At 47.3% G+C, this 18,638-nt stretch overlaps 1 protein-coding gene across 3 annotated transcripts in view; it reads left to right on the forward strand.

The window, feature by feature from the left end:
- Window positions 1–18,638, forward strand: part of FAR2 (fatty acyl-CoA reductase 2) — a 100,495-nt gene continuing 81,857 nt past the window's right edge. The window contains exon 1 of one of the 3 annotated variants that reach the window (XM_066632097.1): window positions 1–108. The gene's annotated coding sequence lies outside the window, so the exon portion shown is untranslated. Of the gene's footprint in view, window positions 109–749; window positions 851–18,638 lie in introns of those variants that run through there. The other 2 variants (XM_066632096.1, XM_066632095.1) reach the window with 2 other exon arrangements.

Consider the following 18,638-nt stretch of genomic DNA (forward strand, 5'->3'; position numbering starts at 1 on the left):
TCCTCCTCCTCCTCCCCCGAGCCGGAGAGGCAGAGCGCCGATGCAGGCGCAGTAGCCTCCGAGCCTCGCCCGCTGCTGGCAGGGACTGGACGCCCGGCGGGGCTGAGGGTAAGGCCGTTCTCCTGCCGCGGGGCGAGGGGGCTGCGTGCCGGGCGGACACCGCCCCCCTCCCAGGCCCGGCCTCCCGCGGGCTGAGCGGCGGGGGCAGAGCCGAGCCGAGCCGAGCGGCCGGCACGTGGCAGCCTGCGCCCCCCTGCCCGGGCCCGCGGGGACGGAGGGATGCGCAGGCAGGGAAGGGGCCCCGCTGCGGGGCGACCCTCAGGCTGGAGCCGTCGGCCAGCGGCCCGACCCCTGGGGAAGGAGTGCCCGGCTCGGCCTCGCCCGCTCCGGCTCGGCGGCGGGAGGGTCGCTCAGCCCCTCGTGCCCCCGGGAGGTGGCCGGCAGGCCTGCCGGGGCACCTGCGGATCCTCAGCAGCCCAGCGAGGGCCCGCCGTGCGGCTGCAGGCGAGCGAATGCTGGAGGGGCGCGAAGCCCCCAGACCTGCCAGGAGCCCCCTCCCCGTCGGAGCCCCCCCCCCGGGCAGGTCTTCTGCACACACCTCCCCCGCCCAGAATGGCTCCAGCGGCAGGGGCTGCTTGCCTGCTGCAGAACTCAGCGCTCTGCACCCCCTTGGCCATGCCACTGCTGGGCATCACCTTGAGGTGACCCAGCAGCCCTGGCACCGCTCGCATCCACATGCCCGCCGGGCATTTTGCAAACCTACACACACTGAGGCTGCAGCCTATCTGGGAGCAGGCCCCTTTGGACACTGTGGGACCCACAGCACGATCCTGGGCACCCCTACTCAGAAGTAAGTTCCATGCTGTTTAGTTTGGGCTTGCTCCCAGGAAAGTGTGCAGAGGGTGGCAGCCCTAGCTGTAAGGAGATACGCATGGCATTGTCCCCTGTCATATCTGCACAAACTGTTGTGAGCGCCCAAATTGAGTGAACTTTTAACCGTCCTATGTGAATGTTGACCATCCTGGTCAGATTTTATGTAAGGGTCAAAATAGGACCAGTTCCTCGCTTTTGGACACGTTCTAGTGAAGGCTGACAGTTGTGTTTGGGTGACTGCCAACATCCAGATGCTAGTAAAATTTGGCTTGGATTGTCAGCACATGTGAATGTCAACATTCACAAAATTTAAGACGCTTACTGTACTACTGTTACATAAAGTACATATATCCAAGGAGAGTTAGGGCATGATAAGGGCGCACTTGAGCAGTTTTGGGTCCTTGTGATTTCAGTGGGAGATTTAAGCATGCACCCAAAACTCTCCCATGGAAACAAATGTCATGGTTTTAAAAGTGCTTATCTTTGGTTGGATTGTGGCTTTGGTTTTGATGTAGTACGGCAAAGAAAACATAAAAGCAGCAGTGTTACATGCTTCAGCTCTCTCTCTCTCTCTCTCTCTCTCTCTCTCTCTCTCTCTCTCTCTCTCTCAGTGCAAACTGTCAACAGTGGAGGCAAAACTAAGCATTTGCAGGGAATGACTTACAGCCCAATCCTGTCCACACTTTCCTGGGAGTAAACCCCATTGGCTCTAATGGGACTTACTTCTGAGTTGACATGCATAGGCTTGGGCTGTCAATCAGGGCAAAGGTAGCCAAGAGGACAGGTGAATGCAGAGCTAAGGATGAATGCAGTGAATCTGGAGTTCTGCACCCGGTGTAGCCAGAGAGCCTGGTGTGCAGCTCATCTCATTCCCATTACTGTTCATTACTGCCTGCATAGCTGGAAATATAGCATTCCATGAAACTCTTGTTCAGAGATCTGGATTTCAGATTCCAGGTAAGATTCTGAGCAGGTTAACTTGGAAGTAAGGTTCATTGAAATGTGTTTTGGTGTTTGTTCACCACACATTTCAAGACAAAAGAGAATTATTTTATTGGCTTTAGGCAAAAGAAAGAAAGAAAGAAAACAAAACTAGCCTCTAACTTGGAAGAAACCAGACAAAATGATCACAGCCTGTACCTGGAGAAGTGCTGAATCAGCGACCTGTCTCTTGTTTGGGACTAGACCTCCCAAGGATCTGATCCACTGGGATGGAGTGGGTATTAAATGCCACCCATACCTGCTTCGGGTCCCTTGACTAGATTTGGTTCTGCCTCCTCCCCACCCACTATGCAGGAATCGAGGCAACTAAAATGGAAACAGTGGGCTCAGTGTTGTGTCACTCCATGCTTGTGCTAGCTTTCTGGGGCTCCGTGAGACTCCACACATGGCTTTCTAAGACTCCTTTTAGGAATGTAAAGGACTGTATAGGCTGAAAAGTTTGAGGACCATTGGTCCAAATAATCTAAGCGGGACCGGGTAGGTCTTTGCAATGAGTGTACAGCAGGACATGGTCAAAGAAGCCAAAGGGCCGTAAAGGAAAATGTTCACATCACAGACATATGGAGGGGCTCGCAAAATCCAAGTGTTCATATGCTTATTCTGTACTAGGCAGAACAGGAACTTGGTAGATTGCAAAACACACACAGAGAGTGAGATTTGCACTTTCCTGGATACCAACTCTCTAGAAAGGGGTATACTGCAGAAGCAGTTGTTCTGTGTGTCAGAGAGTCCCACGAAACGGAAGATAACATAGAGGCAGACTCCTTCACTGAGTCTCTGTGCGTGGCAACACCAGGCCCAAATTTAATACTAGGGACAAACTATTGCCCCCTCCCCCCATCAAAATGCTACAGGTGATCTTGTGATGGAAAAAGAAATCTGGAAGGCAGTCAGAGGAGAAAGTGTTGTAAGAATGGTTGACGTCCATCTACAGATCATCACATAGACTGAGTAAATGACGAAAACCAGGCATTCTGAAACTGTGAACAGTCTTATCCTTTCAGAATCCTTGGGGAACACACTGTCCTACCCTGTCTCTGCTGTACTCTTGTCCCACCCCCTCGCTTCCTGATTGCATTTGTCTTCACAGACACTTGCTATTTGCAGGGAGGGCTTCTCCCTATGGTTGGAAATGCACACTCACCATCGTTGGCAATCATGGGGAAAGATAAACAGTGTTTGGTTGTGCAGGTAAACACTGACTACAGGGCTAGTGAGGAGGTGGAAGTTACCATCTAAGGAGGTGGGACGCTGGTGCTCGCCGCGTGTTCTGTCAGCACAGAGAGGGAACATATGAATAGGCTGAACAGATCTAAGTTCCAGATGCTCTAAAGCAGTCGTTCTCAAACTTTTCGATCTCTGGAGTCCTTGACATCCTAAAAGAAGTTTCAAGGAGCCCTGGTGGTATATTTGGAGTCTTGAGAAGCCCCAGAGAACTGGCACAAATTGGGCAGGGGGCAGATGGCAATCACTTATGGTGTGCTCATGAAGGATTCTCAGGGAGCTCTAAGGCTCCTATGAACTTTTAGAGATGTTGCTCTAAATGACTGTGCAGTTGGTCATGAAACCAGGGGAGGTTGTGGCTTCTCCTACACTGGAGATCCTCAAGGAGAGGCTCAACAGGCACCTGTTGGAGATGCTCTAGGAAGATTTCCTGCTACAGGTGGGGGGTTGGACTAGATGTCCTTGTGGGAAACTTCCAAATGTTTGATTCTATGAAACTGCCAGAAAGAAGGCAGTCCTGAACACAGTCCTAAATCGTGCCCAGGATCTTTGTGCAATGCAAGTGTTTGGAAATGGTGACTAGAGTGCAGTCAAGCTCATCATGGAAAACAAGTGAAAAATTGTGTAGAACTTCCAATGTAGTCACATTTGACTTCAGAACTGTGTGTGTGTGTGGGGGGGGGGGGCTTCTCAGAAATGAGGGAACTACGAAAAGGAAGCTAACCAAGGAAAACAAGAAGATCAGATCTCTGCTGGATGCCTGGAACTTATTAAAAACGACAATATGAGAAGCTTAGCTGGAATGCCTGTCATAGATTAGGAAAGGTACCAGAGGTCCAAGAGCACACTTGGTTGACAAGTACAGTCAAGGAAGCTGTAAAAGCCAAGAAGTCTTGTCCAAAATAGGAGAACAAAAAGGGACCCAAACTTTGGCTTAGAAAAGGAAGCTGATGATCAAGGTTGTGGGAAAATAATTTGTGGAGTATATTGCCAAAAACATTGGCCAATAAAAGCTTCTTTAAACACATCAGAGGCAAAAAAAAAAAAAAAATGTAGCCAGGGAGAGGTTGGTGGATCACAAGGCAAGGACAGGTGTGCCAAAGGTAGATAAGACTGCAGAGAAGCTGAATGGTTTCTTTGTGTTTTCACCATAGATGCGTTACCATTTTCAGAGACAGAATCTGAGAAACCGTGTCAGACAGAGGTGACAAGCTGTGACGTTATTAGGGATTGTTGACAAATTAAAAATGAACGCAGCGCTGCTCCGAACAGCACCCACTAGAGAGTCCTTAAATAAGTCACTTGTGAAATTGATGATTTTCGAACAAAAATATGTGATTTGTCCCACCATACCAGAAGACTGGAAAATAGGCAATGCCACACCTGTTTTTAAAAGAGATACAGAGGGGAATTCAGGGAACTTCAGGTATATTAAGATAAACTAACTTAAGGTATATAGTGCCATTGTACAATTCAATGGTAAGACCACACCTGGAGTATTGTGTCCAGTTCTGGTCACCACATCTCAAAAAGGACATAGTGGAGATGGAAAAGGTGCAAAAGAGAGCAACTAAGATGATTGCTGGGCTTGAGAACCTTCCTTATGAGGAAAGGCTACGGCGTTTGGGCTTCTTCAGCCTAGAAAAGAGGTGCCTGAGGGGGGACATGATTGAGACACACAAAATTATGCAGGGGGTGGATAGAGGGATGTATCCCTCTCACAAGGAAGTCTTGTCAGAACCAGAGGACTTCCACTAAAATTGACTGGCAGGAGAATTAGAGCAGACAAAAGAAATTATTTCTTTACCCAGTGAGCAATTGATCTTTGGAACTCCTTGCCACAGTATGTAGTGATGGTACTGCATTCTTTTCCGCCCTCCAACCTGTTTCCAGTGTGCTCTTCCTGTTAGCGTTTGCAGGCCACACAGAGTCAGGGAGATAGGGGCAGGAGGCCTGCAATCAGACAAAGATGTAATTTGCACAATAGGGGGAAATTTGTGAACTGCTTCTTGTAGGGTTCATTACTGTACATGGTCTACTGAATCTGCAGTAGCAGCAGGAACCTATCCCTTGTGGATATGGAGGGACGCCTGTGTCAACCCACATAATGGTCCAGCAACTCTGAAGAAGGCAGGGCTTGCTTGCTTATGAGGCTCAGTCCACAATCCTATACAAACTTTCCTGGGAGTTGTTGTTGGCGTCCTTCAGTCTCGGAAGACTAGGAGTCACGCTCTGAATGGTGGTTCTGGAACAGAGCATCCTCTCCAGTGCGTGAAGCCTGGGTAAAATAGGTATGGAGGATAGGCTGTTACCCATGCAGCAAATCCCCCCTCTCCATGTCACTGAAATGGTCCAATGGAAAGGCAGAGGCCAATACGGTTGGTTCCAGTGGCGTCGCAGGAGTTGCCAGAACATGACTGTGTTCAGCCATGAACTGCCTCAGGGACTCCGGCTCCGGATTTTGCCTCGAGGTTGACTCCTGAAGCCTTTTCCTTAACTGGATGTAGCCACAAGGCAGTGGAGGTTTGGGATCAGAGTTTTCCTTCTCTCAGATGAGCCGCCTTCCCAGGCTGACGAGTCCCATCTACCCGGTGGCTGTTTAGTCGCCTCTTACGACAAGTACAGCCAAACTGAGGGCCTATTCTTATCCCAAGCCCCCAGGGGAAACCCCCAGGCTTCCTGGGAGTAAGCCTACTTGACCATAATGGGCCTTACTTCTGAGTAAACGTGCATAGGATTGCACTGTCAGTGTAGCAGCTTCCTCAGCTGGTGGACTGGCGCAAAATGGCAGATTGGCAGGGGGTCTGAACCTCATGCCTGACCCCACTTTCTGCAGGGCATTAGCCTGATCTGTCCTTGCCCTCTGCCAGCCGCCTCTGTTTCACCTTCTCCTTTTTCTGCTCCCTTATTTTAACATGAGCAGAAGTGACATCTACTGATACAGTGTCATAGCTAGTGGGGGTGCAAAGCACTAAGTATTGCAGGGAGCCTCACTGCAGTGTGCAAACAGCCCCTTCCCCTTCAGAGCCATTCCAGGTGGGGTGGGGGGGAGCAAAACAGGCATGTGCCTCTTCTTGGGACTTCTCTGGCATTTGCCTCTGACGGCCTACTGTAGTTTTACTAAGTTAACTTATTAAGTAAACTTAAGAGTTAAGTTTACTTGAACTTATTATTATTATTATTATTATTATTATTATTATTATTATTATTAATAATAATAATTATAATAATAATAACAACAGTATTTATATACCACTTTTCAACTAAAAGTTCACAAAGCGGTTTACAGAGAAAAATCAAATAACTACCGTATTGGCTTCTGCCTTTCCATTGGACCATTCCAGCGACGTGGAGAGGGGGCATTTGCTGCCTGGGTAACAGCCTATCCTCCATACCTTCCTTACCCAGGCTTCGCGCACTGGAGAGGACACTCCAACTTCGCCATACGGCATCGGCACAACACGGGAAGCAGCAGTTTACCGGTTATAAGTCTTTGCTCGATTGGCGTAAGGAAGGCCCATAGCCAGGGAGACAGATCAGGGACAGACTGCACTTGCTCCCAGTGTGGAAGGGATTGTCACTCCCGAATCGGCCTTTTCAGCCACACTAGGACGCTGTTCCAGAACCACCATTCAGAGCGCGATACCTTAGTCTTTCGAGCCTGAAGGTTGCCAACACACCCATGGCTCCCTGTCCCAAAAGGGCTCACAATCACAAAAGATGCAAAAAGAACACCAGCAGACAGCCATTAGAAAAGACACTGCTGGGGTGAGGTGGGCCAGTTACTCTCCCCCTGCTAAAAAGAGGAGCACCCACTTGAAAAAGTGCCTCTTACCCAATTAGCAGGGGTTATCTTTGTACTTATCTTTGTAGAACTTCCTTTATGTGCCAGCAAAATGCCTCTGAAGATTCAAAGGGAGGCAATTGGAGGACAAGCACAGGGTAGCAGGTCCTTACTGAACAAGGCTTCTCCCTCTCTCCTCCCTTACTTGGCTTGTTGTCCTCTACTGTGACCCATTTGGATCTTCATTTGTCCCCTGCTTCACATGTTCCTCTGGCTCCTTGTCCTTGTCTCACTCCATCCCCCTCTGCCTTGACCCACCTGCTGTTTTGCTTTCGTTACATGCCCTCCTTCTGCAGGGCTGTCTCCACACCAGAGCTCCCTAGGTTCTGCGAAGCATGGCTTCTACTCCATCAACTGAAAGGGCAGTTAAAACAGACGTTCCATTCCATACCTGTGACAGTTCTGTCTTCCACCCAGCAATGCTGGAAATGATTGTTGTCATGGGCAAGGTTCTTGTCTGAAGGCTGTCGAGCTGGTCTCGGATGAGATAGCTCAACCTTGGATAGTGGACAGTCCATAGGGGCTCAGAGAGTTAGCATATCAATTCGTTTGGATGTGTTGACGTGAGTTTATCATTGACTTAAACTTTCACTTATGTTTTAAGTTCACTTACATTCTTTTTTTAAAAAAGAAATGAGTTTTATACCAATTTTGGGATGGTCCCAGAATCTCATGCAAACCAGTTCCTGGATTGAAGCCTGCAGGACATGGTGAGATATTCACCACAAGCTTCTACTTCTACAGAACTGTAGAATCAACTACAGAATCATCTACAGTTGATTTTCTGTAGATGCTTTTCTTTTTCACTGGGATGCAAAACTATATTCTTCATTTTTATGTTTTGGGATCAGACCGAAATATAAAATGATCTAAGCTCCCTAAATACTAGAAGCATGTCTTTGAATTACTATTGTTTTAACTCATTATATACTATACTTTGATGGATGCATCACAATGTACTGAGAAGGGCTAATTAACATAGGATTGGTCCCTCTGCAGTATTGGAAGGCTAGACTGAGTAAGCAAGCACCAGCAAGTATATGGAGTTTTTAAAACCATCTGCTATGGCATTCCCCAAAGAATTCTGGGAACTGTAGTTTGTTGGGAATACTGAGAATTCTTGGCTAGGGATCCTTTGCCACTTTATGGAATGCCTAAGAGAAAACTACTCTGAAACCACTTTGGGTCTTTCATTTAGGCGTGTCTCTAGTAGTTGCACTTCCAGTCTGGAAAATTTATGCATGTGGGGAGAGATTGCTCTGTCTGATGTCTCATTTTGCCTTGGATCTCGTCTGTTAATATTGCTAACAGTAAGTGGTGATTAGCACACTTCCCTTTCATGGCAGGTCTTTTCTTCACATGGGGTGTCTCTGCTGTGGGTTTCTATCGTGGCTGGGGTAAGCCATGGGATGGAGCCTCCATCTCGGGTTGGAGCCTTTTTCCGTAGTGGCCCCAAAGGCTGGGGACTTGGCCCTTTCCATCTGGCAAAAACAAACCTTTTCCACTCTGTTTGGCTTGGTGTAGGATGAGTCAGCTCTATTTTGTTTTGGTTGCTGTGTGCTTTTGATCGGTTTGATTTGCTGGTTTATTTAAATATCTCTTGCTGATTTTATCTGGTTGTAAACTACCGTGGCTCCCTTTTTGAAAGGGGAAAGGCAGTACGTATTTTTTAAAAAATAAATACATAATTTGAGCCTGGATTCTGTTGGTCCCAGCACTGTCCACAAGACCACATACTGGAGTCCCTGCTCCACTTCTAACCCCACCTGGTCACACAAAGGTATATTTTCATCTGTGTAGTGTTGTGGTTACCCCTGGGGGCTGGAGATAAGAATAGGCCCTCAGTTTGGCTGTACTTGTCGTAAGAGGCGACTAAACAGCCACCGGGTAGCTGGGACTCATCAGCCTGGGAAGGCAGCTCATCTGAGAGAAGGAAAACTCTGATCCCAAACCTCCACTGCCTTGTGGCTACATCCAGCTATGGAAAAGGCTTCAGGAGTCAACCTCGAGGCAAAATCCGGAGCCCCTGAGGCAGTTCATGGCTGAACACAGTCACGTTCTGGCAACTCCTGCGACGCCGCTGGAACCAACCGTATTGGCTTCTGCCTTTCCATTGGACCATTTCAGCGACATGGAGAGGGGGGATTTGCTGCATGGGTAACAGCCTATCCTCCATATCTACTTTACCCAGGCTTCGCGCTCTGGAGAGGACACTCTGTTCCAGAACCACCATTCAGAGCATGATACCATAGTCTTCCGAGACTGAAGGATGCCAACAACAACAGTGTTGTGGTGCATGTTAATATATTCAGTAGGGAAAATTAAAAAGTCTAAGGACCTTCTAGGAACAGAACCACTGTATGGCAAGGATGCCCTCGGATATGCCCTTCTTGATTTCCCTCTGCTGATCACTAAAATATAAATCATTCTTGTTTCTGTATCCCTAGGAGGCAATGCCTTGTTCTGTTTGCAGACTTCTGTCTAAAACAGGGGTGCTCACGCTTTTTTGGCTCGAGAGCTACTTTGAAACCCAGCAAGGCCCAGAGATCTACCAGAGTTTTTTTTTACAATGTTCGCGCCATCATAACATATAACATTTATGTGTACAATGTATGTTGGTGTACCTTGAGCCCCACTGAGTATAACAGGACTTACTCCTGAGTAGACATGCCTAGGATTAGGCTGTGAGGCTGCAATCCTAGCCACACTTACCTGGGAGTAAGCCCCATTGAGTACAATGGGCCTTACTCCCGGCGTTTCCTCCCAGAGGCACCTGAAGGGGGGGGTCGGCACTCCGCGATCTACTCATTTTGCCTCGCGATCTACAGGTAGATCGCGATCCACCTATTGAGCACCCCTGGTCTAAAGTATATTTTTCCAGTAGTCATGAGTGATAGAAACTTGTTCTCTTACCCTGAATGAGGCACAAAGATGTCTTTAGCTCTTCCACAGTCAATTCCTGTGGCGCCTTCAATTTATTCATAGGCACAAACCGCTGCTTTTCATTACTGTGCCCACATTTCCTGAAGAGCTGGGTTTGAGAGCTTCTTGTTGGTCTTCCTGCTTTCTCTGAAACTCATAACTGTGATGCACCCTAATAAAATATTTCTCAGTTGTTACTGAAGACCGTTTAGTGATGAGAGCTCATTCACTGGCCAGTGTCTAAAGGGGTAAATTAATTCTCTGGTTCAGATGCTGCTTGAGTCATGAAATGGGTGACCATAAGCAAGCTACTGCTCTCACAGCTTTATTCCCACCCCATGTCATCTCTCTCTCCCCCCCCCCCCCGGATTTGGAATAAAATAGCAGATAATAAGATAATGAAATATTTTATAGGCTTGTTGTAAAGTGTTTAAATAATGCATAAAAAATACATGGAACATTCTGAAGTACAGATACATTCCATTATTATTTATTACATGTGGGGACCCACAAGATGTTTCAGAACATCCCTTAAAGGAATGTAGTCCTGTAAGTCCCGTAATTCTGTAAAGTCCTGTAGTCCTGTAATTTAGTCCCTTACAGGAATGGTCTTCTTCAGGTCTCCTTGTTGTGCTGCTCAGGGCTTCTGGGAGGGTAGGGAAGACTTTGGGGTTGGGAAAGGACACCTTTTTCCAACATGCCCCAAACCTTCTGAGTTATATACAAGTACTTTATATAACTGAGTGCCGAATCCTGTCCTCCCCCCATTGCTGCTGTAACTGCACTGAGAAAGCACACACTTTATCCAGCAGCGGGGGTCTGGAGTCTTTAGAGGGGAAAGGAGTTGTAAATCCCCTTGCCCACGCCAGCATAGGATTGGGCTGTCAGGGTTTGCTTCAATCATGGCATTGCATGATGTCTGTATTGGCAGTAACTGTAGTTAGTTCTAAACCAGGATTGCATTCAAAAGCAAAACCTGACTGTGAGGTAACCTGGATTGGCACTAGCGTGGATGTCAAGGGTTAAAACAAGCCATGATAGGAAGAGAGAAGCTCATATAGGGTGGAAGAAGCACCTAAGGCAGCAGCTCATCTCAGTTGCCTCACTGAAGAGGGTGAGGAATGCCAGTTTTGCACTGGCTCTGGCAGACATCTCTTTCTCCAGCTGACTCAGAGTGACTTGTCTCTCATTCCTGGACAGTCTCCCTTCCAAGCAGCTGTAAGAGCCAGATGTTTCAGCTTCAGGACTTGAGCTATTTCAGCCTGTACCTTGAGCTATTCTCTGTTAATTCAAAAATTGTATCCTGTTAGTATCACTGAAAATCCATCAGCCATCCTTTGGTCAGCCATCCTTTCCCTCATGTTGGCCTTCCACCTCTCAGGCAGGGACGTGCAGTGGGTGGGGAGGCAGGGGTCCTTCAGAAAGCACCACTGCCATGTGAGGTTTGCAAGTACACACAACCCACATGTGGTGCAGTGCATGGATTATGTGTACTTGCACAGTTCACACAGCAGTGACGCTTTAAAAGGACTCCAGTGGGGAGGCTCTGCCCCCCCCACCTCATGCACCTCCCTGCTCTCAGAGTAAGGTTGAGGTACACTGACTGAGAAACCGACTGTGCTGCTGGTGTTTGCCAGCACTGAGTGGTCGAAATCAAACAAATGAAGGCCTGCATTCAGAAAGAGGGTCACACTGGTGCACTGTATTGGAATCGCGGAAGATCTGGCGAGGAGGTAGATGTGGTGTCAGCAGTGGCCCCTTTAAGGGGAAGGCCTGGGCATCCAGCAGAGTGTGCTGCACAGCTGCAGCCACTTGAAGGCAATAGGGCCCTCAAGGATATAAGGAACACCTGAGGCAGGAAGGCTTTGTGGGTTGTAGAAGGAGTGTAGGTTGGAGGAGAAGATGGGACGGACGGACTTGGCTTATTGACTTTGGACTTTGCCCTGGATACTCTGACTGACTTTGTGACTAACGGACTGACAAATGGACTACTCGACCAGGCTGCGGAGAGCTGGAGAGCTGAGATGTGCTGCTATACCGGGAAGGACTGCTGCCTTAGGAACTGGGTCCCTGCAGTTTAAACAGGCAAGCTACCCTGGTGGTGGAGTCTAGCAGTGCTGCTGTAGAGAACTGGGGCCATTGTTGGGGAACGAAAGGGGAGCTAATTAGCTTAGAGTGGGCATAAGTTCCCTAAGAGAGACTTGGAGTGGGAATCTGGCAGATCATGCACTTTCCGTGTGGTAACAGAGAGCACATTCACTGCATGGTTCTGTAAGGATATGAATTATTTTTATGGGCCCAGAACTCATTGGGCAAGCTCATAAAAATTATTTAATAGCAATGCAGAATTGTTCCAGTGAATCAGCAGGAAAGGAAGACCATCGTCTTGCAAAGTAATTATTTAGCTGCTCTGAATCAACGAGGTGTCCCTTTTGACAGTGTCCTTTGAGGAGGCACTCGAAAAATGAGAAAAGTCAATGCCCTTCCGTCATGGTAACAGACGAGTAACTAGAAAAGCATCTTCCACAAATTGTGCTTCCAACATATAAAAAAGTGCCATTCCTTCTGCGCAGAGTAATGACCTAATCCCACATGCTTCACACTTACCATTCAGCAGCAGAGCTTCTTTCTCGGACAAATGACAGAGATCTCCCATTAGCCCAAGTCCAGCACTTTGCTTCTTTTGCAAGAACTATATTCTTATCCCCACCTGCTGAGATGGTGTGGTGAGAACACGTGCCCCCAAATGATTTAAAACTTTTCTAACTGGCGCTATATACTTTTAACATCTGGCACGGGAAAAATGTGTGGCTGGATGTTGAATGGATGTGGGCCTGTTTTGGTTGTCATCCTGCATAATTATTATACAAAACAACCTTCAACTACTCCTCATACGAGGAGAAAAGTGGGATGAAAATTCAGTATATGTTGTCGGCAACCTTCAGTCTCGGAAGACTATGGTATCGCGCTCTGGATGGTGGTTCTGGCACAGCATCTAGTGTGGCTGAAAAGGCCGATTCGGGAGTGACAATCCCTTCCACACTGGGAGCAAGTGTAGTGTGTCCCTGGTCTGTCTCCCTGGCTATGGGCCTTCCTTCTTTGCCTCTTAGCCTCAGACTGTTGGCCAAGTGTCTCTTCAAACTGGGAAAGGCCATGCTGCACAGCCTGCCTCCAAGCGGGCCGCTCAGAGGCCACGGTTTCCCACCTGTTGAGGTCCACTCCTAAGGCCTTCAGATCCCTCTTGCAGATGTCCTTGTATCGCAGCTGTGGTCTACCTGTAGGGCGCTTTCCTTGCACGAGTTCTCCATAGAGGAGATCCTTTGGGATCCGGCCATCATCCATTCTCACGACATGACCGAGCCAACGCAGGCGTCTCTGTTTCAGCAGTGCAGACCTGCTAGGGATTCCAGCTCATTCCAGGACTGTGTTGTTTGGAACTTTGGCATCCTGGTTTGGCATCCAACTTTGGACTGGTTGTTTGGAACTTTGGCATCTCTATATTCATAAATTTATATGAATATAAATTCAGTATAAATATAGTATAAATTCTCCCTAGAATTTCAGAATTTAAAAATCTGTATCACATTAACATTGAAAGAATCTCATTCTCTACCTCAGTGATTTTCAATCAGTGTGCTGTGGCACATTGGTGTGCCACAAAATGTCTACAGGTGTGCTGTGGGAGTTTGGAACACAGTGGCTGAAAATAGCTATTTTGGGTTCTGCAACTCTGTTTCTAGGACAACTGTCTGTAGTATCAAGCCATGGGGTCAATGCATTTTCGTTGTCAGCTACCAGCTTGTTGGTTTTGTATCCCACCAAAAATTGGGTCGTGACCCACAGTATGAGAACAAAAGGTCAGATTTATCTGGAATGCATCCGAAAGATTATGAGGCCTAGGCGGCAGTGCTGTACACAACACTTTCCTGGGAGTAAGCCTTATTGGACGCAATGAGACTTACTTCTGAGTAGACATGCTAAGGATTGTGCTGCTAGTTTGGTGCATGCTCTGAATCTGTGCCTAGATGGGTACTAGGCTTAGGGGCCCACCCTTCAGGTACCCATAGAACCGCTGTATACAAATTGTGGACTGCTAAGTGTGTGACAGACCACTCCAGTTTTTGCAGTTCCAGGCAAGTAGTTTTGTGAAGCTCGTCTGGTGGACTACTATCCATGGCTGGTAGCTTGCCTTCAGCTTGGTAGATCATAAGTTGTACAGGCTACAGCAAGAACATTCATCTGGCTTTTAAGGCAGAGGAGAGAGAGAGAGAGAGAGAGTCCGTGTGCGACACGGTTTCTCTTGTTCAAGGACAAGCTGCTGATTTGCTCGATCTGATGAATAACGCTTTCTGGTGCAGTGCCTCTTTTGAAGGTTCAGGCTATAAGCAGCCGAAAACGGAAAGCGGCCTTTGGCATGGTGTTCTTTGTGAATGCCACTGAACTGCAAATGGGCCTTCAAGACGCTCTTTGGGGCACAGTATTGAGTTGCAGAATAGTACAATTGACCCAATAGTGTTCCAGGCACGGAAGGTTTCATAAAAGAGCAACCTGGTGGGCAAGTCTTTGTCCCATGGGGTGGTTCTCAGCCTTTAGGTGGCCACAGAAATGCAGGATAATTGTCATTTTCTCTGGTTTTTAGCGGACACTGCCAATAACTATGCAGGGAATCATCCTGACAGTTGATGGGCAAAGGAGGATCCCCTGATGCAGCCCTACAGAACAGCCCCACCTTTGCCCAGAAAGCACCATCCTATGCCTCAACCCCCACTTCTCAAAGAGTTGCTGGGAATGGTGACAGGCCACATTAAGTGGGTGATCTTGTAGTTGCAAGAAGGAGGTTACTGTTAATGTTTGTTTATGCAGCATCGCCAAGTGCATGGCACTTGCCCCAGAGTGAAAATATGGGACCCTGTCCTTAAAGCTTTCAGTCTAAAAGAGAGACAAGGGAGACAACAGAGGAAGGGGAGGGAAATGGGTGCAGGGAAAGACAGGGGAAGAATATCCCATTATTTAGCATGTACTCTTTGGGTCCAATCCTGAGCTGGGCCAGCACTGACACTGACCTCCAGCGCTGGCGCTGGGTGTCGCAAACATACTATAAGACACTCCCACAAAACCCTACGCCATCAGCACCAACCCAGCACCAGTTGGCACTCAGCCCAGTGTCAGCCAGACACCACCCACTCTTGGTGGTGGTGGGGGCTCCATGGCGAGGGGAGGTGTTCCAGAGTGGGGGAAGGCGGGTTGGGACTGGTGGAGGTTCCACCAGATTCTGAATTCTATGTCTGAGTCTCTCTGGTGTGTGCCGGCAAAATAGCTGGCACCAGCTTGAGAAGGCCATTGCAGGGCTTGGGACTTTCCCCGGCAGAAGGGGATGAAAGTCCTCTTTCCCCGGTGCTGCAGGATGCAGCAATAGCTGCTTTGGCACTGCTGCACTCAGGATTGAGCTGTTACTTAGGCGTAGTTACAGCTTAGTATGGGAACAAAGCCTTCCAAAGGGAAAAAAGGTAGATTTTCAGGAGGGATTTGAAGGAAACAAAGAATGCTTGCCTGTTTCATGTATAGATTAGGGAAAAAATATTTGTTTATTACAGTATTTCTATATTGCTTTTCTCATAGACTCAAGGTGGTTTGCATCGGCAGGCTGAATATAAACCCCATTTTTCAGCGAGATTTTTACGAACATGATTCCATGAGAAATCTCGTAGGTGCCTCCATTTCTCAGATGTTTCCCTTCCCAGGGCACTCTTCATCCTGGCTGCCAGGTCTTGTGCTTTCTAAGCTCTCACAGGCAGCCACTACCAAGCTTCAGACTGGCTTCTCATGGATGTTGTCTGTTTGTTTGTTTGTTTTGCCAGCTGACTCCTCCAAACAGATCCAGTCTCTCATCCAGATACGAATATAAATGAGTATCTTATTTTAGAATAAGAGTGAAGAGGGGGTTTTGTTTATCTTTGGTGGCCTTCTGTTCACCTTGGATTGCAGTATGTTAATGAGATATTATACCTCAGCCATGAATTTACTCAAGTGGTAGTTTGACTTGGCTTTTAAAGAAAGATGCATTTCCTCCAATATTTTAAAATCTCTTGGATAATTTTCTAACAGGTTGGCAATCAGTGAATATCTGGCTGCAAAATATTGATCTTGAGTGAAATGAAAAAAGATGTTCACTCAGGAATTACTCAGGAACTTTAAGAGATGAGGAGATTATTTACAGTCTGTTGGAATAAGCAAGATTTCACTCATGTAGAATCTTATCTTTTTTCTTTCTTATAAGTGCACGGTTTATTTCTGTCTTACAAAAAGATTTCCAGTGAGGCTTCTGAAGTAAAACAAACACAAAAATGGAATAATCAAATCAGTTATTGAAATTATCAAAACAAAATCAAATTATTCCTTCTTTAATGTGCTTGTTTCAACCTTGATAAGCTGGATGTTATATGGAAATTCTGCTGTTGCAGCATCTGTTGATAGTAGAGGGCAGTGCATGAACAGAAGGACATGAAGAAGAGTCCTGCTGGGTCAGGGGTTTCATGTTGTCCAGCATTCTGTCTCCAAATGTGGTCAGACAGAAAAAAGCAGGGCATGAACAGCCCTCCCCACTCCTCTCTCCCTGCCATGATCTGGCAGTTGCATTCAGTTATCAGGCTAATAGGTGTGGATAGGTCTGCCTTCTCTGAGCTTGCCTAATCCCTCTTTAAGCCCATCTTAGCTAGTGGCCATCAACAGAGCTTGTGGAAGGGAATTCCATAAGTTAATTACTGGAATTCTATGGTGTGACAACATTCCTTTTTCCCGTCTGGATCCACTGCCAGTCAGTTTTGAATGTTCAGTGTTATCAGAGAGAGAGAGAGAGAGAGAGAGAGAGAGAGAGAGAGAGAGATTTCCTATCCACTTCCTTCACACTTCAAACAGGAAATACTTGCAACAAAATATTGCATTTTCCAAAGGCTAAATTGACCTATTGGCACAAGGACCCCAATTCCTTTTCCCTTCCCCCTACCCAGTTCAGCTGCTGTTCCCTCCCCTCCCAGTAGACCTCAACATTCTGTGATATCTGAGATTGAGGTCCTGTGTGCTTGTTCTGCATCAGGCTTTGAAAATTTTTGTTTCCTTTTTTTATCTTTTCATTCAAAAACATACCTGCTTTGTTGTACCCCAAGCAGTGGCACAGCTAGAGGAGCTGCAAAGCACTAAGTTTTGCAGGGAGCCTCACTGTAGCATGCAAGTGGCCCCCTCCCCCCTTGAAAAGCCATTCTGGGTGGGGGAGCAAAAGAGAGGCAAATGCCTCTGTTTTGCTCCCCCCAACTAGAATGGCTCCTAAGGAGAGGGGGAAGGGCCGCTTGTATGCTGCGGTGAGGCTCCCTGCAAAACTTAGTGCTTTGCACCCCCTTTAGCTGTGCCACAAACCCCAAGGCTGAAGAGAAACCTCTGCCTTATTTGTGATTGGCCCTATTTTGCATGCATAGGGCATCAACTTCTTGGGTTTGCTATCCACAAACAGAATATCTTGTCTCTCCTCCAAACTCTGTGGCCTTTCATTATAGGAAGAGGTAGGAGAAAATGGTTTTATTTTTCTGCATATTTTGGTGTTTTCCAAAGGTAGAAGGTGCAGAAAGCTGTATTATGTGTTTTTATTCAAAATTTGCATATATGTATAAATTATAAGCACTTTTAAAGTGTACTAGGTAGCGGATATAGGTGGTAGAGGGTCAGCAAATGCAGCCATAGTAATTAGCCATGCCTCCCCCATTAAACAATAAATACAAACAAAATAAAATGGTTTTATTTTTTTCAGATTTCAGTGTTTTTGTAAAAAAAAAAATTAGAAGTGTAGAAAGCAGTGTTAACATGTTTTTATTTCATTATCACTGTTCTTTCCAACCTCCACTTATAGGGTGCTTTGTTTGTTTGTTTGTTTTTACAAAATCATGATTTACCTTTCTATGTGTTCACAGCATAGACCAGGGGTGCCCAAACCCCGGCCCGGGGGCCACTTCCGGCCCTCGGGGACTCCCAATCCGGCCCTCAGGAAGCCCCCAGTCTCCAATGAGCCTCTGGCCCTCTGGAAACTTGCTGGAACCCATGCTGGCCCAATGCAACTGCTCTCAGTGTGACGGTGACTGTTCAGCCTCTCACGTGAGCTGTGGGATGAGGGCTACCTCCACTACATGCTGTTTCACATCTGTGATGCAGCAGCGGCAGCGAAGGAAAGGCCAGCCTTGCTTTGTGCAAGGCCTTTTAGAGGCGTTAAGTTACTGCAAGACCTTCATTCATTCATATAAGTTCCATCTCTAATATATTCATTTATGTAAAAAATTTTAAATGTAAATTAATTCTTTTTTTCCCCGGCCCCCAATACAGTGTCAGTGAGATGATGTGGCCCTCCTGACAAAATGTTTGGACCCCCCTGGCATAGACCATAGCTAGGAAAGCAATTGGCTTTTTTTGAGCCACTGAGGAGCTAGATCTGGGGACAAGGACCACTCCATGACCTCTTCCCAGCTTCAGCAGGCAGAACACCTGGCTGGGAAACACAGTGACCTCTAATTCTCAAGCATCATTCCAGCTGCAGAGATGGTGTGTAGCCTCTTGCCTCCTTCCTGTGTTCTCCCCCTCCACTGGCTAGAGACAGAGAGCAAGAGGGACAGCAGCGCAGAAGCAGGCAGTTCTTCCTGCTGCATTCCCTGTTTGAGGAGAGAGTGGAATGCAAAAAGCTCCAGGGCAGGAGCAGCACTATTTTCTCAGCACTGTGATCCTCATCAGTATGAAC

This window comes from Tiliqua scincoides, chromosome 6 (genome assembly GCF_035046505.1).
Source record: "Tiliqua scincoides isolate rTilSci1 chromosome 6, rTilSci1.hap2, whole genome shotgun sequence".
NCBI classification, from domain to species: domain Eukaryota; kingdom Metazoa; phylum Chordata; class Lepidosauria; order Squamata; family Scincidae; genus Tiliqua; species Tiliqua scincoides.